Raw genomic sequence first — 27,108 nt, forward strand, 5'->3', positions numbered from 1 at the left:
TCTTCCTTCCTGAGTGAAGAAGCTGAACTTTAACAGAGAAGTCGGCTTTTCACTCTATTGCGCATGCGCCTATTGTGTTAGTCGCAGCGAAATGAAGCAGGAAGGAGGAAGCGCATCGCCCCAGGTGCCCCGGGCTGGTGCAGTTTTCTCCTAACAGGGGCACCAGCCCGGGGTACAAGGTAAGCGATTAAAGTCACTTGGGGGTGCCTAACATTTTGGCACCCTCAAGTGACTTAGCCTTTTCTTCTCCTTTAAGCAAGTGAGATGTTATGGCTTATATAAGCTTCATTGAAGGAAGTCACAGTAAATTATACAGCAAATAAATTAAATATACATTCCCACATTTACCAAAGAAACGTCAAAAATGTAGACATGCAGCAGATTAATTATGAGTTATGGGTTGAAAAAAAAATAATATTATGAAAAATCCACGCCCAGCGAGGGCTGCTGGAAAATTCCATCTCTATTCAAAAGCCATAAAACACCAGCAGAAGAATCTGATGCAGAGCTGCAGCTAAAATATATAGAAGCCAGGCATAGTGCTACATCAAAACATATTGCAAGGCATGTCTATGCACTGAGGGAGCCACTTCAAAATAGTAGTAGTAGACTCAGTAGGTCTGTTTGCATGGTAAGCAGGTACCAAATCATTGAAAATTCAGCGACATGCAGTGGGGCTGCATTGAATGCTTTTAAAGTTGCAATCAATGCAGTCCCTTCTAGATGTGTCCCTAAATTTTTAAGTGATCTGTCATTGGCCCTTTGCGTTTTAACTTGCTAGTTAATGACCAGGAGGCAGGCACTGTAACTACTGACTAAAGTTCCATGTAGGATGATGCCATTAGAAAACTGGGCAAGTGGGGTTTAATGTTCATTAATGCAAGGTTATGCACTTTTAGGGGTATCCTTAAGCAACTTTTCAATTGATCTTTTTTTTTTCTTTTCTTTTTTTTGTTTGTAGTCTTCTTCTTTATGTATGTGAGTCTATAGATGGTATAGATTGGTGTGTATATGTACAGTATGTGTGTATATTGCACTGGAAATGTAAACCGTCAAAACAAATGGAAGGATTTTAAGCAATTCACATTAAAAGAACTGTTTCTAGTTTGCATGATATTAGCAAGTTTTCAACTAATATAATGAGGCAACAGCACCACCCACTGGTCAACTGGCTGCAGTCAGCTGATTTTAACATAATTAATTTGATGAGAAAAGCAACATGTGATGACTCTTCTCTGTTTACTTACTTTATTGTCTAAGCCGAGCAGCATCACAAGACACAATTCAAAAAACAATCTGAACAATTCTACATTCATTTGTTTGGCAACTTATAGAAAACTAAATGAAATGAATGAACAAAGTGGGGATCATTTACTGACATCCTAGATAAAGTGCAAGAGCACCAAGGGTACTAGTAGCAGATACTTTTTTACGGCCTACTAAACTCCAGAACATACCCTGCCATAGACATTACTGAGAATTACCTCTTCTAAAACACACGTAGAGACAATTATAAGTAAATGATCAGCATTGTCTATTGTAATAGCCACGACAAGTAGCTGCTACTAGTAGCTCTGTGTGTCTTCACCCTTAGTGCTCTTGCACTTCATCTAGGATGTCAGTAAATGATCCCCATTGTGTTCATTTATTTCATTTAATCACATTAACATTGATCTGCTAAAGAAGGCAAGATTAGTAAGGGATATCCACTATCTATTCTGCCACCCTCCTGGTGTTGTGCTACTGGGACATCTAGTTCTGGAACTACTGGCCTACTGTAGGAGCTGTAAGGAGACCAGGGCAGTAAGCAGTAGCAAACCTTTCATGATGAGATGAGTAAACTGAATGCAACTTGTTCTGCAACACAACTCACAATGCATTTAGTGAAATTGTTGCAGGTATATGTTGTTTTATAAGAATTCATTTCCCTACTCGCCACCTTTACTTCCTTATTAATATTTCGATAAACCAGCTCACCTCATACCATTTCTGCAAGATGTTTTATTTAAAGATCATCACGATTCAGGCATTACCATTGTCTGCTTTACACCCCAAAAAAAAAAAAACCTGTGCTGTGTGGTTTGTAGCTTTCTGCAGAAGTAATTGCCTCCAGCAAAAGGAGGGAAAAAAAGTTGCTGAAAATGACCTGATGAAGGAAAATAACAGACCTCTCATATTAATCAGTTGGACAAGCTCTGCAAGCTTAAGGGCACAATCCTGGCATTCTGGAGATTGTGAGAGAGATACTGTATATTGGCAGGATGGTAGAAAAGAATGAATAGGCTGAGGTTTTTGCAGTAACGGCTGTGTCCAGTTTCTGTATAGCAAATCTTTCCATTTTATCTGGCTGTAGTACATCCCCTCGTTCTATCTGTGATCTTTTTTTATCTGTGTTGATGTATAGAACATGCTGGTTTCATTTCACCTCCCTTACAGGCATCTGATTGAGTCATTTGATCTGCCCCTTGCACCTGTTTTTCTATATCACCCTTCTGTTACCCATGCCAGCTCCGCGACACATTTCTCAGATCTATAATTCAGTGTTTTGAAGCGATGCTGGTCTCACACTTATCTCAAATCTTGTCCCTTCTTTGATTTATGCCTTATGTCTTTGTTGTCCACCTACTGTCCCATCCTTCTGATCTCGCTTTCATTGTTTAATCAATCTGCCTGGTGCCTGATTAGTGGCTCTGATTTCTGCCATTAGTTATTTGGATATTTTTTTTTCCACAGTAGTGTTCATGTGCCCTTTTCTTAATCTGTTAAAATCCAAATTATCATCCCTCTGAAGGGACTGATAATCTTTTTCACTAATTTGAATTGCTAATGCCATGACATGCTTAGTTATTTTTTTTGTTTGTTTTTATTTGTTTTGCAGTTTATTTGCCGGCGTTGGAGACTGTGTTGAGGAGGGTTTTGTCCCTGTAAACCCCTCAAATCCTCAGTAGATACAAAAACAGAAACTCATGAACACTGCAAGGATCAATGTTACTATTAGGAAAAAGATGTACAACCTCTAATCTAAGATTAGAAACAAAGGTAAACCCTTTATACTTCTTTTGCAGTTCTCTGCTTCATTTATGTTATCCCATATGGACTACATGCAATGTTCATATATATATATTGTCCATAGGCTGTGAAAAGTGTCTAGAACTCCATAAGGATGGTAATGGTGGGAAGCAGGTTAGCTTAAACATGTTTCTTAGTCAATCAAGTCCCATTCCATCTCGATTACTAGTTGGCCTTTTTAAAGGAGCACATGATTATGGGGAGCAAACCTTGGGCAGGGTCTTTATAATGTATGTCATAATGACAGTCTGGAAAAATAAATTGTACGGTTGTGCTAAAGGAATAAGGTGGTAACCCCAGCAGAATGTCTTGACTACCAATCACAGTTCTTGAACACTTGGCTAAGGTAGGGGTAAGTTGCACCATGACTGTTCAGCTGGACATTCATGACCAATTCTGCATTATAGTTTATTTGTCATGGCCAATCTGCCCTGTACTTCCTAGACTTATTTGCATTGATATTTATTAAGTTTGGTCGGAGAACCTGCTGTAAAACTACAAGATGTCTGGCAGTACTAATAATACTGGTGTAAAGTGAAAAAAGCCCAGTTTTAAGTAAGGTGATGATTATATTCATAATTTTTAACAGCTAAAATGTTGGCAAAATTGACAGTGAAACATAAAATACACAAGTGCTCATGGAAATACTTCAAATCTCATCAGCCTGAACAAGAACATATTGCAGCTCTGCAAGTAAATATTGAATGTGTAAATTACCTCCAAATGTCTTAGTCAAGATGTTGTATTCTGAAGCTATCAGAGCAAGAAGTATGCTGTAGATTCATTTCATCACTGATAGAAGCCAGTCTAAGTGGTATAATGTGGACCGGACATTTTTACCGTTAGTATGGAACCTGTAATTGGTCCCACTTTATGTAATACATTGCTTTGTTGTGTATATTTATTTACAATTCTATTTAAGGTAGAAATTTAGTTAAGTAAATTATTGACAACATGGTCCAATTTTTGGACAGTAACATTATGTACTGCTAGAAAGCAATCTTTATTTTTTTTTGGTTATGTATTAGAATTTATTGAGAAGCAAATAATACCATCTGGAAGCCATTATCTAAAGGTGGGCATACATATTAAGATCTTCTCCTGATATGCCAACCTAAGGTTGGAAATATGGGGCTAATTGAATCATTTGGCCCTAGGACCAAATGACTGAGTGGGCATAGAAGCAGTCGGACCGAAGATCGCATCAACAAGCCTATGTGGTCCCCGATCCTATGGAAAAATCAAACCTGCCTGATTGACACCTGGCTGTTTTGGCAGATAAGCTGCCACGTTGGTCTACCTTTAGAGATACTCGGTTTAACTGACCTGTGATAGAATCTGCATAATGCTTTATTTTAGTTAGCTCTGGGATTGATGTACATGTGGCTTGCCAATGCAAAGGAAAGGGTGGCCAGAGGTAAATGCTTGAAGTGAATATTAGTAGTTCCTGTAGATAGTGATGACACATCTTTCTGGTATAATCAAGATGTCCAATGCTTCTGCATTAAGCTGGTGCTAAGCAAAATATGTTTTGCTTCCAGTTCAGCCCTTACAGACCATTAGTTAGTGTATGGGGCACTGGGGAAATCAGCCAGATGTCCCATTGGGTTAGGAATGCAGTTTTAAGTGGTCCTCACCCAACAAGTCTCCCGGCCAACAAACAGATCAGTCTGATTTGGTGCTGCAGGTAGCCCTGCTATTAATAATTTGCTTAAATTTCAGATTGAAACCAATCATTCCCTTCTTTTAAAAGCAACACAATCCAGTTAGCAGCACTGAGCAGAATTGAAGGTGTGACTATAATCACAAGAGCATTCACAAGGCAGGACTACTTCTTAGTATCTTAAAAAGTTCTGTGCCTCCAGGGACAACCATTGCTGAGGTTATAAGCCAGAATATGCTTGTACAAAATACAGCCTAGAGATGGGGCATGCAGCATTTAAGACTAAAACTAGAGAAAGCCCATTTTTGTAATTTGATAAGGCAACAAAATTGATCTTTAAGGTGTTTTTTTATGTAGCATTCATAAAGAAAATGTTTTATTTCTCTACATTATCACTGATAATCAGTACTTATTTGATTTTTAGTATACATGGCTGCCAATTTGTGCTCCTAGGCTTATGAAAAATAAAGTGTGTGTTACAGAGACAATAAACTCCACCTTAAATCACAAAGCGACTTGATGACCTGGGCCACATTGCTCCTTCAGTAATTTTGAATATAATTTGGATTGTGAAATCATAACAAGCCTCTGGTATTTTCTATTTCAACAAAGGGCACCAAACACTACTGAACCTTGTTTTTATAAAATATCAAAGAGCTTAATTTGCGCAGAACTTGCATGAAGCCAATTGCACAGTGATTTATGCACAGTTTATGCACCATTAGATATGGAGAGAGGAAAGACTGTGACTGATTATATATATATGCAAAATAACATGCTATGTGTAGGAAAACTTTAAAAAAAAAAAGAAAGAAACCCCATACTCCCTCCTAGACATGCTGCTTTCCATAAGCAAAGTGAGGGACATTATGTTCACCGTTTGTGCTCTATCTTTAATAAATAGGCTGCATATGACTCCCCACTCAGTTTGTCAGCAAGTTCTAGAGGGAATGTGCATCTTCATTGATATAGATATACCTTTTATATCAAAAAGTGAACTCTATATCCTTCAACCTAATTCAACATAATGTCGGTAGAGCAAGACAAACAAAGTGCAAAATGTGACATCCATCCTCAAGACATTGAATGATAAGACAGTAAAGTCCCACTATAGAAAGCCCAAGTCAAATCACGTGGATCATGCTGGAATCGGGACAACATGGGGAGAGGAAAGTACAAAGGTTAATATTTTTGTTTGTGGCCCCAACAGAGATGTTAAAACAGTGTTCACTGTAGTTTCAGAGGAAAAGGACAGGCAGGATTATGATTGGCTGGGATATATGAATGTTTCATTCGGTATAGGCAATAACTAGACTTAGAAGGCAGAGGTTTAAGCAACTCTGAATTTTCATTAAGGTTGCCACCCAGTCAGTAATTTACTGGTAAATTTGTAATACTCTTAAACTGAGCCCCTGGCCTGCCCACTCAAGCCCACTGGACCTCCCCCTTAAGTTATGACCCTGCCCCCTCTATGACGCGAATGGCCCCTTTTACCTCTCACCACACCCCCTTTAATCTCCACCTCTGCCGCCCCCACAGACCAGTAAAAGATTTTAGAACAGGTGGCAACCCTAACTGTCATAACACAAAAAATAAAGTGTAAAAAAAAATTAATTAGAAAACTGATTTGATTTTGACAAAAAAAAGTAAGCAGATCAATGTGGTTGCTTTCTGTATAAAGTGTAGAGTCACAGCAGTGGCAGCAGGAGGGTGTGTGTGGGTGCTCCAGCATAGGGGCACCCATACTTTAAATCCAGCCCTGTTAGCAGCAGTGCTCAGCTCTAACACCCAGCTAATGTGTTTATTCCCAGTACAATTTGCAAGCAGGGATTCATAATATGGGTAAAGATCAATAAAATATGAAATTACAATAAGTGTATAAAAATCTATTTTTTTATGTAAAAATGTCTCTCTTTTGTTTCCTTGTGTATTTAAGGTTAGCAAATAAGGGATTCCTTAATTATAGACAGACCATCAAAGGATTAGACTGTTAGAGAATTCTGGGAGCTGTAGTACAAAAGCAATTGTAAAGTGAAACAGCAATAAAACAAATTCCACCTAACAACTGCTGAAAAAAAGCCAGAATAGCTTATTTGTTTCTTGTGCCCATGGGCAGCCTAAGAAAGAGAATTCAATTACCAACGACACTAAACCTGTGCCGGGATTGTCAGCATTTCTATTTCTCACAGGAATATTTTAATGTCCCAAAGTTCAGATCTTTGGGGCTTCCGATTCAGCTCTAAAATATTGGTCTTCAAACAGTGCCAGTGCTCTGGGATTCTTTTAAAGGCAAAACACACTAAAAGGATTTAGTGATTTTATATTTCTAAAAAGGTACAGTAAAGCATATGTGTACCCTGCACCTAGTGCTCCTTATTTCCATATTCATTAAACAGACAAAACAGAATCTAATGGCTCGCTGCAAAGTCCCTCCATTAGTGTAATTGTGGACACAGGACAATGTTTTCCATAACAAAAACCTTTATTTGAATATAGACTAATTAGTCTTGAACCAACTTATAGTTTTGTTATTATCAATACATGTATCTAAGCATCTGTATCAGGGAGCAGCAAGCAGCCACCCCTGGTAACTTAAACACTCTGTGCACTAGTGATATGCCCCCCACCCACCCCCGGAACCCCTCTGGCACAGGAAAGGTAAATGCTGGGGGTCAAAGGAAGGGGGGGGGCAGCTGTCTCACTATTATCATGCTAGGTGCAGGGGCTACAGATACTGATGTCCCTGACTATCAGGCCTTTGCATTTCCCTTTATATTGGTTTGGCAGTTCAGCAGTTTAAAGTGATACTTCCACTAAAAAAAAACTACACTAATGTAAAAAGCTTTGGTCATATACTTTTATGGCAAAATTAGAATTATAATAATATATGGTATAATATATTTAAAAAATATTAATTTCAGGTGTCAGTATCTCTTTAAAGCAGGGGTCCCCGACCTTTCCTACTCGTGAACCACAGTCAAATGTAAAAAGACTTGGAGAGCAACACAAGCACCATAAAAGTTCATAGAGGAGCCAAATAAGGGCTAAGATTGGCTATCAGCTTACAGGATGTTTTGTTTGGTGGTAATCTTGTTTTTATTTAACCAAAACTTGCCAAAAAAAGGCAAAAAATTCAAAAGTAAGCATCTGCTTGGAGGCCACTGGGAGCGACAACGAGGAGACTGGTGAGTAACATGTTGCTCACGAGCCACTGGTTGGGGGTCACTGCATTAAGGGAAAAGGCAAGTCAGAGTCATGAGCTATAGATGCCCTGGTGCTGTCCATAGTCCTGAAAGCCAGATGTTAGTGATTCACAGAGAACAGGTTTGTTACAGGAAACAGCAAGAGATCCCATTCTAAGTGGAACGGATGGCAGGGGGGCCAGACATTTTTCTGGCATGGATTTATCAAGGATCATCTTTCATAACCTTCAAAGCCTTAAAGTGGGCACATAACTGAGCCACATTGATAGTGCTTGTAACCAGACCTGGAAGGGAGCGCTGGTGGGGATCGGGTCTGGACAGTTAGAACCCACTGTTTTTTTTCCCAGTGCCCCACCGGGCCAGTCCAAACCTTCAAGTCCATGGAATCCAGGATCCCTTGCAGATTGTGTTCGTAGCTAAAGTTAATCCAATGATAAAGAGGTCGATTACCTTTAAATTAACTTTTTGTATTTGTGTTACAGAATTGCAAAATTGTGGCAACTTTTCAAATGGTCCTCATTTTTTATTTTGTATAGTTTTTGAATGATTTGCCTTTCTCTTCTGACTCTTTCCATCTAATCAAATTGGAGTCACTGACCCCAGCAGCCAAAACACTCTTGCTCTGTGAGGCTGCCATTTTATTGTTATTGATACTTTTTCTTACTTAACTTTCTATTCAGGGCCTCTCTTTTTCATATTCCAGTCTCTCATTCAAACCACTGCCTGGTTGCTAGGGTAATTTAGATCCTACCAACCAGACAGCTGCTCAAAATCCAAACAGAAGAGTTGGACATGAAGTTAAATAATTAAAAAAGAAAACACAAATATTATAAAATTAACACCAAATGCAATTTGTCTCTACTCATAAATGGTGCATACATTCTGGTGTATGCAACTCTGTGCTCACAGTTACATTAGAATTCTGGCAAAAAAAACTCTGCATTGTGGGTTAAAAAACATGATGATATTTGTTCAACATTTGCAGCTGGGACTAACAATTAGAAGATTGTTAAAGCTTAGTGCTATCACTGAGCTCTAATACCCCATTTATTGGAAAGAAAGTTTCACATGTTTCTGCTTCCATGTGGTAACCTAAACCTGATGTGAATGTAACTCTCCTGACAGTCAGGGAAGTGTTAAAAGCTCATAAAAGAAAATATTAAACTGCATGAAATCTCCCCGGATTCCCTGGTTCAATATTTAATAAATCTTCCCCTTTTTCATATAATTATGGCACCCCCCTGCCTCAGCCCCGTGAGCAGACTAATATCAGAAGATGAGCTTATTAAACAAATAAACAGTCTCTTGGGCGGTGCAGAGATGTCCAATCACTTTATTTGCAATAAGGTTACCTAAAGCCAATTCCCTGGTAACTCCACAGCGGAATGTGACGCCCTGTGGGGGATTTATAAATATGTATCTTATTCCTCATAAATGTCATAAATGCTGCCAGATCAATCAATACACTGATTTGATTTTCCAAGTCATTTTCCAAGAGTATTTGTTCTTCTTGCAGAAGCGTCGGGCATGAGGGGCACTGCTGGGAGAGGGATAACAGTTTTAGGATGTTGCCATATTTCAGTCAGGATTGAATGAACACATAGCTAGCAGCGGCCTTCTGGCTACATGCACCACCACATGCTTTTCTACATCTTTTATTTAAATGCGCCAAGTTCACCCATGGAAAGCATTCCTCTAATCCACTGCAAATGAGAAACAGAGTATGCACTGTTTATATGAAAGATTACCTTATATCGCATTAAGGGGGTTATGTTATAAAAGGCACTAAGTTTCCCAGGAGCATTAACTGGTTTGTTTAAAAACAAATATTATATTGGTTACTATGGGTTACTGCTCCTGGGCAAACTTAGTGCCTTTTATTACATTTGGGAGCTAGATGTTTATATTAGACTTAGAGATTGATTTATATCAGTAAAGTTTACCTAGCAGTAACCATAATGATGCTGATAAATGAAAACCGTTGTACTGTATATGCAGCGTATGTATGTTTATTACAGTGTATATATCAGAGTGTCGCTACTGCAAGATAATGTATTATCTATTGTGCTGTGATTTTCCTATTGAAGCTCACGCTTTCAGAATTGTGTTTTATTTATCCTGCTATTACTTCCTCTTGCCTCACTGCCCACCCTATTTATTAAATATCTGGAGCTGAATCTGCATTGAGTGTGCACCATTAGTTTGTGAACTAATTGGGGGGCGCTATTTACTGTGCAGGGCAGGGTGCAAAGTGCAAATTGGCATAATATATATAATATAATATACAGAGGAAGCCGGCACTCACGTGTAGACCAAAATATAATGCCTGGGTGCAGCCCCGAAGAAATAGTTGTATACAGAATCTTTGAGAGAGGTATCGCTCATGCAGGACTTAGGGTTTCATTTTAAATGCTTTATTTAAAGAAACACGACAACTGACGTTTCGGCTGTAATACCAGCCTTTGTACCTCGGCTTATATTCGGATCGGCTTATACTCGAGTATATACGGTATATATATACTGTATATATATATATATACATATATATATATATAGCCCCTCTCTCTATATATCAGTTCAGATGAAGCGGCCTTTACTAATGCACGTATCTCACATAGCAACACCCATCTTACCCACTGAAATAAAAAGTGTGCCATGTAAATACACTCTATGCATTAAAATAATGTTAAAGCCTCCAACATCTATATTGGCAGTATGTCTGGCTAGTCTACCAACGTAACTGCACAAGTCCTACTGTGGTTAAAAAGTTAGCAATAGAGAAAACGCAGTTGGTAGACCTTTCAGAAGGGCCTTTGGCCTTTGAGCAAATTATATTTTACTTTCTTTTTATAAACCTTTAAAGTACATTCTGTTTTGTAGAAAATTGCTACTTGCCGTGTTGAAATTTGTGCGCTTTTTAGTGGGTTGGGGGGGCAAATAACTGTTGAGTAATTTTGTTTCTCTGAGAAATATCTCATGTTGTGTCAGGAGGAAGGAAGCATTGTGCAATTAGGTAGAGCTGTATTGTTCCAGTCTCGTTTGTAAATGGTATTTCCATTACGGCTTAGAGAGCAATACATACCTTACAGCAGAGGGAAGCGGCCTGCAGCTTTCAATCAACTGCTTAACTTTGGTTCTCAGCATCCTCAACCAGACAGAGGTTTGTTCTCAGAAAAGTAAATGCTGTGTATTTATTCTTATCACCGATCACTGAGACCAAGTTCAGCTTTAAAATCAAATTTTTCAAGCTTATTTACCAAACAATTAGGAAATGTAACCAATCAGTGCAACTTGACATCTTTATTACCCACAATGTAACTTGGTTTCCCAATATTTCACTGTAAATGCACCAGCAGGCACAAATACAGTATGTGAAGCAGACACTGGAGGTGTCCCATGGGGTAAGGGACAGTCTATACCAACCTTCAGTTGCATGTGATTCAGTCGGCACAATATCAACATTCTATAGGCTTAACTGGAAAAGGCAGCCCTGCACTTGGTCACGACAGGTGTTAGGCACAGGGCTTCCTTTTGCCAGGACATGCAGACTGGCACACCTCATATACTGAATTAGGTGCAATGGACTAATTGGTGCAAGAAGGTGCAAGCTGTTTGCGGTATGACATGTTAAGTGCACCCCATTTGTGCTTATTTTTGTGCCTAGTTTGAAACATGCACCCCTTTAACTTTTAGTATGATGTTAATATGCAGTGGGTTTTTTTTATGGTTTTTGAGAGGGGTAGTTTGCATCCACAAGTGCAGTGAAGTGCAAAGTCAAGCACAATCACCATGTGTTTTTCAAACAATGTACCGTTTTCTTCCCCAGAATTCTAGTGTCATTGTGGTCGCAAAGGGTCATTATTCCTAATGCAATTGCGCTGCACCTGACTCATCAAAATGAATACAACTGTACGCACATCTTGTTGCAAATCAGGCCCACTTGCGTGGAATTCTGTCTGCCATCATTTCCCTTGTTGTGTGTCATTCCAGTGATATCTGGTCCCAATATTTTAGGCGTAAGTGTGCTGTGCTTATTCATGATGGGCGCAAAGAGAAGCCTGAAGCTACCACCTGGTCAGGAGGTGGTGGTAACTTCAGGGTTCCCACTGACGTAAGTACCTCTAATGAATGGGGTTAAACATGCATCTTACTGCAGAAAAAGGTTAGTTCCCAGGTGTCCCAATCCCAGAATGCATGTTTACCCTAAGGCTAGACTTCAGGCCCTCACCTATCCATTCTCCAGTCCAGTTTAGATAGCCGTGTCTACAACATTCTAAATGTAAATTTGAAGGCAAACCTCCACTTTTAATAGTAAGCTCCCCTTTTTGTACATGGGGAGTATCAAATACATTTTAAAGGAAAAGTAAGAACAAAAAGTTTAAATGTTTAATTATCAAATGATTAAAAAGCATTTGAACACCATTATTGTCTTTGGGTTTCACACAAAGAGAATAGAAGGGAAAACATAGCAATCTGCCTTTTGATATATTAGAAGAAGTGTAAATATTATTTGCCTCTACTGAGGCATTCTTAATACTGTGAGACTCATTTATCAACACTGGGCAAATTTGCTTGGAAAGTTCTCTTTATACAAAAAGCTATCTTCAGTATTTACAGTGGGGTAGTGAAATATTACAGTATTTGTGTCCAATATTCACACATTTAGCTATGATAATATTAGAGAACACAAAGCTGGACTCATATGATTTGGGTATCCATAGAAACAAACATGGTAGCACTGTCTGGTATCAGAGAGATACAAGTGGTATATAGCGCCATAAGGCTGAAGCTCTCTGAGCCCACAAGGAAATAAAGTGTTCCGGAGATACACAAGTCTGACATTTTCCCACAGACCCTTTTTTCTGATTCCTGTAGTGCAGTTACTGCTGTCACAATCAATACAGCCTGCTCTCCTAGATACGCAACGACTTCTTCACATCATTTAAATGCAACATCCACTAAGTGTCCAACATGAGACTTTCCTTACAAGCCAGCAGATTAAGAGTGAGTTATGCATTCAGGCATGTGTAGAAGGAAATGTCCATTTGTGCCATGCAGACAGAAAATATTATAAGAGATCTGAGAATGTTCGGGTTTTGTCTGCACAATCTACTTCTGTTATGGTTTGTAACTTATTGATTTTACAAATAGAGCAATCCCTGTTCCCAAGCAACTCTCTCTTTAAAAGAATTTCATCAGTCAAAGTCCAGTTCCATTGCTGTGTTCCACAGAGAGTTATCAGCTACTGATTTATGATTAAATAAAGGCTAAATGTGAATTTCTGATTGAGCTGGGCATTCTCACTGTCATTCCTGAAATATCATCAATATTGCACTTGTAACGTGATGAAGGGTCCTAACTTCTGTAGAAAAGACCCCAGTGGACTGGTTTAATATGGCAGATCAAGGGCAGCTTTGATTCTTAAGACCAAAAAGAGCGTTTTTACAGTAGGTGGCATGGAAAGATGGTTGGCACAAATGGAAATGTCTCTTTTTAACCTGTAAGAACCAATGTGGGCAATAGTATGATGGTTGCAGGTATGGTGTAGTAGTCAGCAAAGCCCTTTTTGTTGTTACTTGACTTGGCTCCTTGATGGTTAATTTCCACTGGTCAATAAAACTGCCTTTATTTACAACATAAGGGCAAGTTATAGCCATCTACACTGAGTTGCTTATGACATTGCCATTATCGAATAAAGGTGGTTCTAACTGAGTATTTTGGTACTGTTCAATATTGTAAGAACAGTAATAGATAAGAATGAGTGCAAAGTGGACAAAAATATAAAAGTGATAAATAGTGATGGGCGAAATGTTTCGCCAGGCATGGATTCACTGCGAGTTTCCACGTTTCGGCATTGGCGGATTGTTTCGCGAAACGGATGAAAAAATTTGCCACGGGAAAATTCGCCAAAACGTCCAAAAATTGTCGCGGGCGTCAAAAGAACAGCCACGCGACAAAATAATAGCCGCGGGTGACAAAAGAATAGCCATGCGACAAAATAATAGCCACGGGCAACGGAATAATAGCCCGTTGTCGCCCATGGCTATTATTTCGTCGCGCAGCTATTCTTTTGACGCCCGCGACTATTCTTTTTTGACGCCTGCGACAATTTTTGGATGTTTTGGCGAATTTTCGTGCGGCGAAAAGAATAGCCGTGCGATGAAATAATAGCCGCGGGCGACAAAATAATAGCCGCAGGCAACAAAATAATAGCCGCGGGCGACAAAAGAATAGCCGTGTGACAAAATAAAAGCCACGGCCGACAAAATAATAGCCGCGGGAGACAATTTTTTTGGCCGCACAACATTTTCACCGTTTCGCGGATCTTTTGAAAGATTGGCAAATTTTTCGGCGAAGAGAAACGGAACAGATTCGCTCATCACTACTGATAAAGAGATACAATTTAAAGAGAAGGAAGAATGAGACAATGTGACTTGTAAGGTGACAAAAGGAAAAGATCTACATGATTTGGCATATCCCACTCATATGTAAATGTGTTGGACCATAAGGCACCATTAATGCTCTATCTGTATATTGTCATAGTTTTTTACTTCAGATTAAAAGTCAAGAGTGAAGATAAAACCTTCTTTCTCTTGTTCTTTCTGTGCTTATTTTCTATGTATTTTCTATGTACAGCAGCAATTTCTCAGAGGTGATTAGCATTTACTTGCTTGGTGTTAAAACCTATGCTGTCAGCTTGGCATGACATCCACATGGAAATTGTGTTGAGTCATCTACTAGCACCAGAACAGATTAAGTGACAATTAAGCACCCACTCACTCTTGCACAGGAGAAGTCAAGTTCTCTAGAGCCACAACAGAGACTAAAAGGCTCTAATGTGACATAAGCCCCTATTTACCTTTTTCTTGTGGGAGTATGCTTTCTACAGTTATATTCTGAGATAATTTGCTTGTAGCTGGAGTTTTTTCCTATTGTCAATGACTTTCAAATTATTTGCTGTTCTGTACATTCAAATACATTTCGAAAAGTGTATTTTCTGTTTTTGTAATTTGTAATCACTTGCCTTTCTATTCAGACTATTTCTCTCACATTCTGGTCTTTCATAGCGCTGTCTGGTTGCTAAAGTTAGTGGGACAATGTCAACCAAAGGACTTTTCCCGTCTCAAATTGAAGAGGAGCAGAACAAAAAGTGACACCATTCCAATGCCAGAGAGAATAAAAAAATAAAGACCAAATACATAGTAACATAGTAAGTTGGGTTGAAAAAAAAAAAGACATATGTCCATCACGTTTAACCATAATGCCTTTATATAACCTGCCTAACTACTAGTTGATCCAGAGGAAGGCAAAAAACCCTTCTAATTTGCCGCAGAGGGGAAGATGGCAATTGGACCATTCCCTGGATCAATGTTTACTAAGAGCTATCTCCCATAACCCTGTATTCCCTCATACAAACTGTAAGCCTTTTATTTTAAAATCCCCTCAAGTAGCATAACTTCCTGCATTTAGACTTATGTCCCTTCTAAATCAACTGCAGATATTTTAGCTACTTTCTAGCCTAGCATAATGTTCTGCCCCTTTTCTTTTCTGAGCCCTCCTACTCTCTTTGATCTAGCCTGAAGCTCCACCTCCTTTTCCTTTCTCCGCCTTCTTTTCTTTTCCACCTACTTTTCTTTTTTGAACTCTCCTTCTCTCTTTGAGAGTTGGCACCACTTTGACAGTCTTCACACTCAAAGGATAGGAGAGCTCAGAAAAGAAAAGGAGCTTCAGGCTAGACCAGAAAGTAGCTAAAAGAGCTGCAGCTGAGCTGCTTTTGATTTAGAAACGAAGTGAGACTGAATGCAGGGAGAAAGGTATGTTATTCTGGGCCCTATTTAGAGTAATTAGAGATGGTTTGCTTATTCTTTAAAAATGGCACAGCATCTGAAAAGACAATCGCAAACTAGTTGGTTTCATAAATAAGTGGCCATGGGATTGCAAGATCATTCTAAAGTTTTATTTCTAGACTAAGATCACAACTATAAGGATTTACTGTCTCCAGTGTGCCATCTGAATGCAGTTAAAATACACAAGGACCACTGCTGTGAAATTTATTCCAGTCAGAGTTTAGTTGTGCTTAGAATATGAGAAGAATTTCAGGTTTTTTGAAGAACTTTTGTTACACTTGTTGTCTTCATCATTTGATAATCATCTCCATGTTAAACAGTCATTTAAAATAGATTTTGCCATCTATTTCCCGAGACATTAGAGGGGGCTAATTGAAATTCACTGAAACCTATCGTCTTTGCAACTTTCAAAGATGCTTACATTTCAACAGCCTCAGGAGCCCTGAGACATATTGATCAGTTACACAAACTCCCCCACTTTCTTTCGCATGACTCAATTGTGTTATCTTTCAGGGCATGGAAAACACAGCACGATATGAGAGAGCTGCTTGTGGCTCTGCAGAAACTGGGAACAAAAATATATTCGAACATTAAGTTTTATTGGCATCACTCTGATTTATAAAGCACTTTGAACCATGAAAACAAAGTTTGGTTTGAGCAGCCTGGTACTTCTTTATAAGGGAACAGACTGCAGACACGATGAGATAATTCATTACAAAGTCAACTAGCTCTAAGAATTTAGTTTTAATGCAATGCATTACATTTGTGGGACACTGCAGACTTCTTTCTTTAATGTAAACTGAGAGTTAAAGGCCTTCCCTTACTAGCTACTAGTTAAAATTAAGACGAAAGAGAACAACAATGAATATCATACAGCAGGGATCCCCAACCTTTTTTACTCATGAGCCACACTCAGATTTAAAAAGTATTGGTGAAAAAAGGGTTCCTTGAGGATGCCAAATAAGGGCTGTAATTGGCTATTTGGTTGCCCCATGTGGACTGCTGGCCTGTAGGAGACTCTGCTTGGAGTAAAACCGTGTCTCTGGGCTTCCAAATCTTGCCTTCAAACCAGAAATTAAAAAATAGGCACCTACTTTTAGGGTCACTGGGAACAACATAAAAGGGGATGGGGGGCAACATGTTACTCACGAGCCACTCGTTGGGGATCACTGCTTTAGCCTTCAGTGGCATCTGGCCATTATAGTTTGACACTGGTTTAAGGTTGCCAAAAGCACGACATATTTTCTTAAAATGCATCCTTGCGATATCCATAAAGTACACAGCGTTCCATTATGTGTTATACAGTTTTTTTGTGATTTATTTTATATAGTAGTGGGTGTTAAACAGTACTGTGGTTGGGGCATATTAGGTCCACAAGATATAAAAATCAGCAGATCTTTATTACCCCAGATCATATGCTAGCTCTCCCTGTCCCCAAGTTCCCCTCCAATCTCTCTCTTTGATTTCAGCTAATACCACCATATCACCAATGACTTTTAGCTAATCTTTTTTTATTTTTTAGACCAAGATCACATGCTTCTCTCTTGCTTGAATTCATATCCCAACACAGTTTGCATGAAAGCTTTTATTTCTCATTCTGGCTCATGGGTCATCAGTTTCTTTCTCCTTCATTACTTAACACTTTGCTTTATCTGTCCCTCCCTTCCACTTTTCCTCATTGATTTTCTTCCTGCTCTATCTACAGGAATTTTGTTCCCTTAGGGATTTGAAGGCCCGAGGGAAATAAACTTTAGCACAATTGCCAACTGATTCCTATAATTATGAAACATGCTCTTTGTAGGATTGTGTTAAAACATACACTAGGCAATTGACAAATAGCAGTCAGTGCACTGATCCATTGAAGCCAGTATGCAGCGGTCAGCTGAGAGCACAAGACAAATGGGTTACAGGTTGCACTCTCCCACCAATGGGATCATTTTGTTCCCACCAACAGCAATTTATGCAGGCCACTCTATCATTTTAGGGCAAGCCACAATACAGGTTGAGAGAGCACATTTCTGAAATAATAGGGACCTATGTAATAACAGTCACAAAAGGTTTGCTCTCATATAGAAATACATAAATTAGAAACTGGAAAGCAAGCATCTAGCTGGTTGTTATGAATGTCTTGGGGCTCATAAAAAATTGAAAGTCCAGCATTGAAAGATATAGGAAAGAGAGGGAACGGAACCAAGAAAAAGATGAAATGATGCAAGTAACTTCCCTAGATATAAATCAAAATGATAGATGTATATAGTTTAGATAGCTGAATAGCGTGAAGACAGATCTGCACCAAATTAAAGGGGGTCACAAAGAGCAAACAAGTAATTTAAAAAAAAATGTACAGAATGTTGTTTGTTCATATCTCTTTTATTTGCTTGGTAAAAAAAGGCTCAAAATAATTTAAATGAAACATTTAAGTACCAAAAGATACTGTGGACAGTGTTGCTATTCTTTCTTTAAGAATGCTCTTAAGTAGGCAGTAAATGTAAAATGGCATTAAGGCAAGAAGGAAAGGTTAAGGAAGGTATTCTTTCATGCCTTCTCGGTGTATATCTATGGTTGGGGAAAATGTCACTTTCTCTCTTCCATACACGTACATACAAAGCACAGGCTCAGATTTTAATTGGTGCTGGATATTCTGAGTGATGCCTGAAGCTGCCTTTAACCTCATATGTGAAATCACGAGCATGAATCACAGAAGAGGGAGATTCTTCTTTATAAAACCCCCACTGTCTCTGCTTTATTTCAAAAATAATATTGATCTGAGGGGGAGTAACATGCATGGCTCATTGCCTGATAATATGTCTAACGAGAGGCAGTGGCTCCTTGAAACCCTCTCTTCTCCCGAGACTACTGTCAGTACCCACAGTAAGCAGGTATTAAGCAGTATGTAGTGAAGTCTTATTCGTCTGTCTCCCATTGTATAACCCTGAGAGTGTCTAGACACACAGCTAACAACCGAGTTGCCAGTTTTCAAGAGTTCTAATATCAATATTGCATATTTTATACAGCCACCTAATTAAAAAGAAGTCCTCTTCCTTCCTGCAATCAATGTCCTCTTAGCCTTCATTGTCATCCCACTCACCAAGAAATCCGGATGATTCCATCATGACAGAAATTTGCTCTCTATCTGCTTTTCGTTCTCTCTTGCCAAATAATGGTGTTTATTTTATTTTATGGGGAAAAAAATGCAGAAATCTCCCTAAGAAGCTTAAGATATTCTTTCACTTAAAATGATATAAGTTAAAGCCTAAAAATACTGTTTATTACAGTATGAAATGTCCAAACCTTTTTACTGTTTGAGGATAGTTTACATAATAATGCAATATGGTATATAGAACTTTATATCTATACACTGTCATAGTGTATATATAATTAAATGGCTTGCCATGAAATCACTGTCATATCGTTTGAAAGATATTTCTAAAAATGCTGTTTTTATATCATATATCTTTAACAGAACCTACTACAAGTGCTATATTTCAGAAGAGAATAGCAGTTTGCTTTTTTATATTTTGTGCCTTTTTGTATTACTATGATAAACAATAAACAGTAAAATACAAACTGAATTTATGTTTATACAATATTAAAAGGCTAACTGATTACCAAAGGGAATGAAATACCCACCCCTATCTTACCAGTATTTCAGTACAGTTGCCTTCCAAAACACATTAGTGGGGCTGCTCAAATCTCCTTCCCCTACCCCTGTACCTTGGGAAATGCAGAATGGTACAGTCCATGCTCCTGATCCGGATCAATCATCACTGGAGAGCCTGGCACTGCATATGACACTTCCAAACATGCCAGATGCTGAATTCACACTAACTGAACCATGCCTTCAGCTTGCTTCCAAATCTTTTGTTCAGTAAACTCTTTTGTTCTGCAAAACATGACATATCTACACTACTTGATAGGAAACTGCAGTTCTGGTAAATGGCTCATTGCTGTTACAGGTGCAAGCTCTGCATATATTTGTTTTCCACCTATATTGACATGCTTCTACAACTAGATTGGACATAATCTTGGGAGAGGGAAGTACAAAGTAAAAAATATGTCATCAAGACCCAAATACATTGTTAGATATGACAGGAAAACACAGTTTATTGGAAATCTGAATCAATGTTGAATTCAACTGTTATATAGTAACACATATTGGACCAGATTCAATCAATGAGGAATCTCATTATTTGTCATGTGAAAACTCATGGGTGAGATTCAATTCGTAGAGAAAACCCATTTCTCCTAATTCAATTCCAGTTTTTCATGTGATAAACAGTGAGATACGTTTTTCTGAATTGAATTGCATCTCAAATTGAATCTGATCCACATACACATGATGAAAAATCTTTTTTTCACAGGATTGAATCTGGTCCATTGTTACTTCCCACCTCATAAGATCCAAAGAGCTTCTCACTTAGACAGAATTACTCTCCCTGTAGTGATGTATTGTGTATCTTGATTCAGGAAAACATTGAGGAGAAGAAACCACAAACAATGAGCACTTTGCTCATTACAGGGTGTCACACAGTTTACTTGTGAACATACAAAATGGATGGCATTATTGAGTTAGGAGCAGAGATCCAAATCTCAGAATTGTAGTGTAATAGGAAGCAGACACACATGATTGTGATTGGTTCGATTGGATGCATGCTTAACAGTGATTTGGCAGTGACATGAGTACATAATGATAAATACAATAATGTTCATTTTGCCAAAATATCAGAAATACCTAGAAGTATTGTGCCTTTAGTTTCCTTTATTTATGTGTATGAATGCTAAAGTAAATTACTGTATGCATCTTCTTTATTTCTATTGTAAGGGCTCATGCTGACTAGGATCAAGTAAAGATGCATGGTTTACTGTGGGACCAGCTAAATGCAATGTAGGTGTTAATAAGTAGTGTTAGACAACATTCTGGGACATATCGAATTGCTGATTGGTTGCTATGGGCAACATCACCTGTGATGTTGGCTCACACACTATAATATAAATATGCCCTTCTGTGTACTCTTTTTGTCATCTACTGGAAATTGCATGGATGCTCCAGCCATCCTTATCTTGGTTCCTAGCTTGCAAGTATTTTGCTGCTAGTTATATACCAGTAACAGACTCTGAACCTTCCCATGACATCCTATGCACTCAGTCAATTAGGTAACAAGCACATATATGCAATGTTCCAATCTGGCTAGCAGTTAGTAGGCTGGCTCCACCACATGCTCCTGTCTTGGCAGCAAAAGTTCATGTACCCAAACTTGAAGAAAACAAATGGAGGAAGCCTAAAAGCAGAACTTTGCTGCAGTTAACGCTATTGAGTTGTGCCACTACATGTTTCAGGGCACACAGTCCTTTCTCAAGGCTGAACTCCACACCTCAATAGCAGATCTATAGGCTCAATCAATGGCATGATCCTATTCTTTCCCTTTTCCACCCATAATGCCCCTTCCATGCATATTAATTCCTTTTGAGGTATTGGAATCTTTACACTTACCTGTGTGAACATGATCCCATGATTTTGCTTTTGTACTTTAGTATCCTTGCACACTTAATATTTATACTGTAGTGAACATCAGGATCTGCCTGAAAGCCTCAGGCTTTACAACAGCAAATAAGTGACAGGTAACATTTCAGAAAAGGCTGCAGGGAGTGCATCACTGAGCAACGAAGGGATTTGACACTAAAGTTTTTTTTTTTTTCTTTTTGAACAATCTCCATTGTGTGCTGTAAATAATGATGGGAAAGTAGAAAGGTAATAGTGCATTTTATAAGGTTTGTGGTTCAGCACAAATGAAATTTTAACATGGATATAAAATAAATGGCTCAGAAAATAAAAAAATGCAACAGATAAAAATGAAGCAGGAAGGGGAAAAGCCATATACAGTACAAGCATTCCAGGCTTTGATTGAAGTATTTTTATGGTACACACAACTGAATTTGCCAGAGTAGTACAAGAAGGTGGAACACAGAGCAACCCCCTTCATTTAGCATCACACAAAGCCTGCCAATGTAACATGTATATTGTTGGAAGAGCAGAATTACAGATTTGCAGTCAAAGCCAACCAGTTAACATTTATTGTCCTATTAAAACCTTATACTCTGTGACCAAAAGTATTTGGATACCAGCCTCTGCAGCACCTTATTCCAAAACCACAGGTATTGATTTGAAGCTGGTCTTTTTTTGAGCATTTACCCTCACCCCAAAAGCTTTCCCTTTATTTACCCTCACTCCAAAAGCTTTCCCTTTATTTACCCCCACCCCAAAAGCTTTCCCTTTATTTACCCCCACCCCAAAAGCCCTCCTCTAGATGTTGGAATATTGCTGCTGGGAATTGCATCCAACACACACATAAGAGGTTGGGACTGATGTTGTGTAACTGGTGCATTGGTTTCCTCGTCATCCCACAGATGTTCATTTGGATTGAGGACAGGGCTCTGTGCAGACCAATCAAGTTCATCCACTTCCATCTCAGCAAACCAATTCTCTTTGCAACAAAGTAGGATAATGTAGTGGCACCAGTGTAGATGATAATAATGGGTTTGTCTTAAGTATTCCAAGTATTGGAAGTGAAGGGGGTCTGGATATAGTTGGCCATCTAGTGTGTGTATACATATAATGATGTGCAAATAAAATAATAATCAGATCTCATTTAAAGCCCCAATAATATTACATACATAGGAGCAGTGTTTGTACCGCCTGTACCCCTACAATCTAATGTGCTTATGCAAGAATTACTTGCAATTCAAACCAAAGAATGTACTGTAGTTGCTGCAATTCACATAGATCTATGTGGTTTAGTAGTTGAGGTTCTATACTACTCTAGTAAGTTCTTGTGTTCGGTCTTTTTAAAAAGGAGAATGTGTGGTTGGTTTCTAGACAGATTAATTATAGTCCCTGTGCTTATAGTTGACACTGTGATGGAAAAATATTGGATTCCAACAAGGCAATCTGCCAAAGAAACACGTGAAATGTAGGAAGCACTAGAGCCCATATAACCTTCCTGTCCTCTAGCCGTAGGCATTATTCTCCATCCATCTGCCAGTGTCCCTACCAGACATTCCTGTAACCACCACAATTGTATAATCACACACTAAGTGGGCTCCCAGGGACTAGAGGGTGACTGCTTGTGTGTGCACAGAGGTCCCTCCTGGAGGCAAGTACCATGGCTGCCAGTAATGGAGAGCTTCCCATATCTTGTTACTCTATGAAAATTCTTTGTGAAATTTAGGAAGTTCCCATACACTTCAGGAAAGACTCCCTGTAAAATGACAGTTAAAGAGTGGAGGCAATTTAACCCTGAAAACTATTGGGCTGATTTATTACACGTTAATACCCAGAATGTGTATAATTATATTATGTTTTTATATTTATCAAATAAAATCTAGATCTAAAAAAGGGGGTGCCTGAATATCATTATAACAAATTTTGTGAATATTACATGTTATTCTTTACTAAACAATATCTTCTTTATTAAAACCAATGGCTGGTGGTATGGAGTCCCCTCTTAGTCTTGTGTTACTGACTGCCTGAAATGTTCTCTACAGTGAAATTATAGACAATATTAAGTAGTAGAACATGGATGACAAAACAGGGGGGTGCCCTGGCACCAGTTGTTTGGATGAGGGTTCCTTGAGAGATTTGGCTATAGCAGCAGTTACTGTTAGTTACACAACTTCAAAGAGGTACACAATGTGTTACTTCTGGCTGTTATAACTACTCAGCTACTAGATCCTGAATAGGCAGAAATTAATCCAGTCATGATAAAAAGGTAACCACAACTTTGCTTATAGGGAATCAACGCTTACAAAATACAATATAATCTGCTTAATCTATAATAAGTACCCCCCTGTGAACTTTTAATTATAAAGAAAGATTTCTGAAGCTTTTAAGAGGTTCTTTTCAATTAGAATCATGTAAGATAAACACACAGCCAGAAATAAACACATGGCATCCTCAACCAAGAATGAAATGTAGAAGTAGGATTTGGTTGTAGCCCATACCTAACTGGTTCTTATGGATTAATAGAGCTGGTCAATACTTTGCAAGCCTTATGACATTGACCTCATCTCCCTGGTTTTTAAATCCAGGGATACTAGAATTATGTTTATGCTGCAAGGCATATTTTTGGGTAGACAGTTATTGGGTAATGTAATAAAATGGGCAAAGTGTGTCCAGGTCTTGTAGCCCTTACCAATCAGATTTTATTGTTCGGGTGACCTGTAAATGCTTCCTGCTGCTTGGTTGGTTCGTTGCTATGTTAGAGCATTGCAACTTTTGTTGTACTTTACCTTTAACATGTTCATTGTCCTGTTGGCAGCCTTGTGGCATTTATTTATTTTAATAACTCATTTTACTATAAAGAAATCTGAGCTCTTATATTGTAATGGTGTATTTGAGAAGTAAAAACCAGATAAGTAAGCACATTTTGCCTTGAAGTCATACTTGGCAGCAGTATAGATACTTGTTTCCCACATTTGCCCTTTAGCTAATATATCTTCTAGAGACATTAGTAGTGCTGTATAATGTGTATGAATATTATTATACAGTTCAAAAATGCACCTGGTGCAGTATGAAACCAAGCTCTGAAAATCAAAACAAAAACATCTATTTTGGATTTAAACTATAGTAGCATGAATGTTTCACGTCTTTCTCCCCCTGAACTTCCATTTAATTGCTTCTATGGAAAAATGCCTAACTTTCAGATTGTGGAGAATGCTACTGGATATGAAAATTGGATTTCGCGCAGAGATTTCTATGTTATGCTCTGTTTTTCATCTGATGTCTTATTTTTAGTCATTTGTGAATATAAAATTTCATATAACCAACACTGTTCAATAAATACAAATACCTCCAAACCATCCCTAATAAGAGTGGACATTCCCACTCCATGTATCTGTAGGTTGAACATATTAAAAAGTAGGTGGGGTTTAAAGCAGGTTTGAGGTTCTGTATTGCTGTCATTGGTTGCAGCCAGGCCATGGCAGTTTATTCTGTGTTTTAGTAGCATAGAAGAAGGCTTTATTGAAAAGTAATTCAGAAAAAAGGTTTATGCAGTTCCTGGGTGCGCCGTTGAGAAAAATGCATCATAAATGATGATGTTCTTTGGCAATTTTGCAATGGAAATAATATGTTTTAGAGCAGTGTTTAATTCAGATAATTAACTCACCCTATTGCCGTTGGTCTCAATTTCATGCATGAGGCTAATGTTAGGTACTAGTTCTGAGGTTAATTCACAGACTTATTCTAGATGAACTCATTAGCCTACAGTAGGGCTATCAAACTCAAGGTTTAAGGGCTTTAACAGATCAAATGTTGAGGTTTAGTGCACTCTCTTTAGAGCATTACTGTAGAATGGATAAATCTCATATTCGGTGCCAGCAAATTACTTTATATTAAAATGTTGCCTCTCTAGTTCCCAATCAGTGATAATCTCCTAAGCATACATACAATATCCTTTACAATTTTAACCAAGATAAGTTTTGGCATCCTCATTTTTTAACTAATTAAAGACACAGGTAGGAGTTATATTTAGCTATTAATATGGTATTTACAACCCCATTTCCACTATTAAACATGGGGGGCTATTTCAGTGTCAACTACTACATAGAACATAATGTTCCAATGTTCTAACATAATTGTTTCCTATGTATTTAGGATATTTCTCTCCTTTCATGTCTCTACTGTTAAGCTTTATTGTATAAACCAAGTACTATTAGCGCACAAGGAATGATAATGGTTATTTGTGACATTTTTGTAATGACTTGTGGGCCCAGAGTCTTCCCGTCCCTGTGTCTCTTCTGATAAGCTTTATAGTCCACATCAAGAACTTCTTTTAGTCTTAAGCAGAATACCATAAAACTCATTTATGGGAATGTAGAATGTGATATATTCACTAGGGCTCTCTTATTATAGAGTTTCCAGCTGAAAGTGTTTCAGAACTATAGTGAGACACATAAATTCCCTGTACACTCAACTACTTGCTTTCGTTAAATGTATTCACCATGTTACATATGTATTGAAAGCAGTAACAGAAATGGATCTCTAGATTCCTGGATAAGTTTCTTTGCCATTAATGTAATATCCCAAGGGGTTCAAATAAAAAAACAGCATTTTAAGCAAAAAATGTCAGGGAAGACAGACTCCACGGCACATATATTACTTTATGGAGTCTCCATTAATAGCAAGAGACGTTTCAAGCACTAGGAAAAAATCCATTGCCTGATATAGAAATTTAATTGGAATTATTTACCATACTATTAGTCAGTACCAATGTTTGTGTCATGGCAGCCAGCTTCTTGGACCTTACTAGACTATAGGCTTTAGTAAAATGGGGTAGAATACTAAAAGGTAAATGTAATAACTGGTGTGAAGTTTGCTTCAGTTCTTGTAACCTTTAGCAACCAATCAGCAGGTAGAGTTTAATGGTCTTCTGTCTGATTGGTTGCTTTATAACATTGCCATTTAATTATACTTGGTCAGTTCAGTAGCTCTCCATCCAGGTTTTTGGTGGGACATTTTAAGGTAAGATTAGGATTTGTCAGAGATTATCAAAATATTAGCAGAAAGTAATTTTTAAAAAACATTAGCAGGAAGTCACATCCGTCATAGTAGCTGATGCTACAGGGCAATTATTTAATTCAGACACAGAACGTGCTGGTTTCTATTCTGCATGGTATCAGTCTGAATAAGGTACTAGTTAGCTTTGTACTATGCATTTCATGTTGTAGGTACAGTAAGTAATACGGTTTTGGGCAGAAGCATGTATTTTCACTACTAAAGGGTTGTTCTGGTCTTAGGTTGGTAAGGAAGATCAAAACATGATATTCAGCATATTTAGATTCATTCTTTTTTAAGTTGTAGTTCTCTTTTAAAGCAAGTAACATTCATATACACAAAACATATTGGATTATTATATTCTTTATTTAGTGACTACCTAAATCTGCATACTAGTGCTGACTAAATTGTCTTTGCATGGACCTCATATGTGTATAACTAAGTATACAGCAAGCACATTTCATATAGGGAGAGCACAGACTGTGACCATAACCCAGCCTTTTTTTATGCTAATTGGCATCCCTGGCAGGATATGGCACCTTTTATTGTAACTTGCATATGCAAAAATAATAAATATACTGTATTTAGATGTATATATGAGCTCTTCTTATTCTACGGAGAAAACAGTGTTTCTTTTATAACTGCAGTTTTTTTTGTATTTCTACTGCATAGTGTAATTCTAGGTATTATGTTATTGTCTATAAGAGTGCTCTTACTTCCCATAGTAACAGTTATACCAAAAAGCCCAAAAGCAGTAACCCATAGCAACCAACA

At 38.1% G+C, this 27,108-nt stretch overlaps 1 protein-coding gene across 2 annotated transcripts in view; it reads left to right on the plus strand.

Annotated features, from left to right (window-relative positions):
- Nucleotides 1–27,108, plus strand: part of elfn1 (extracellular leucine-rich repeat and fibronectin type III domain containing 1) — a 340,145-nt gene that overhangs the window by 178,079 nt on the left and 134,958 nt on the right. For both annotated transcript variants that reach the window (XM_018097619.2, XM_031893529.1), the window contains exon 3: nucleotides 2,879–3,039. The gene's annotated coding sequence lies outside the window, so the exon portion shown is untranslated. The remainder of the gene's footprint in view (nucleotides 1–2,878; nucleotides 3,040–27,108) is intronic.

This window comes from Xenopus tropicalis, chromosome 9 (genome assembly GCF_000004195.4).
Source record: "Xenopus tropicalis strain Nigerian chromosome 9, UCB_Xtro_10.0, whole genome shotgun sequence".
Classification (NCBI taxonomy): Eukaryota; Metazoa; Chordata; class Amphibia; order Anura; family Pipidae; genus Xenopus; species Xenopus tropicalis.